Consider the following 507-nt stretch of genomic DNA (forward strand, 5'->3'; position numbering starts at 1 on the left):
ACTCCCCCCCCCCCACACACACAAAAGACTCCCTCACACCTTTGCCAGGTTTCCCCAGTCAGTCTGTTCCCTGTGCTGAAAGGAGGAGGAGGTTACAACACTTCTTTAAAAAAAAGGTTTTGTGGTGATTTTACTACATATATGTGTGTCTTCTTGGTTCGCCATATTGTGGGTCTTGTTAACATAGTCATTTGGAGTTCGTAGGACTCTGCTTGGTTAGAATTAAGCTTAGAAAAGTTAGTACTGCATTGTATATAATGTTTTTTTGGGGTGTTTGTAGTTCATCTTTAAAAAAAATCCCGGTTAGAAAAGATGGATCTTATTACAACTTTCTTGTAATATATATTTTTCCCGTCATATCCTATTTACAATTAAAAAGTATGTTCTGTAAAATTATGTCTGTGAATATTCCACATTTAAACTGAAATTCGATACTTGATATTTCAATTCTTGTTAAACTTATTATATATAAAAACACGAAGATAATCAATATAATGTCACATTCAC

At 33.9% G+C, this 507-nt stretch overlaps 1 protein-coding gene across 1 annotated transcript in view; it reads left to right on the forward strand.

The window, feature by feature from the left end:
• Positions 1-26: 26 nt before the first annotated feature.
• LOC119590476 overlaps positions 27-507 on the forward strand; it is an 18,224-nt gene continuing 17,743 nt past the window's right edge. Inside the window, exon 1 of the mRNA XM_037939135.1 lies at positions 27-115. The gene's annotated coding sequence lies outside the window, so the exon portion shown is untranslated. The remainder of the gene's footprint in view (positions 116-507) is intronic.

This window comes from Penaeus monodon, chromosome 27 (assembly GCF_015228065.2).
Source record: "Penaeus monodon isolate SGIC_2016 chromosome 27, NSTDA_Pmon_1, whole genome shotgun sequence".
Taxonomy (NCBI): Eukaryota; Metazoa; Arthropoda; class Malacostraca; order Decapoda; family Penaeidae; genus Penaeus; species Penaeus monodon.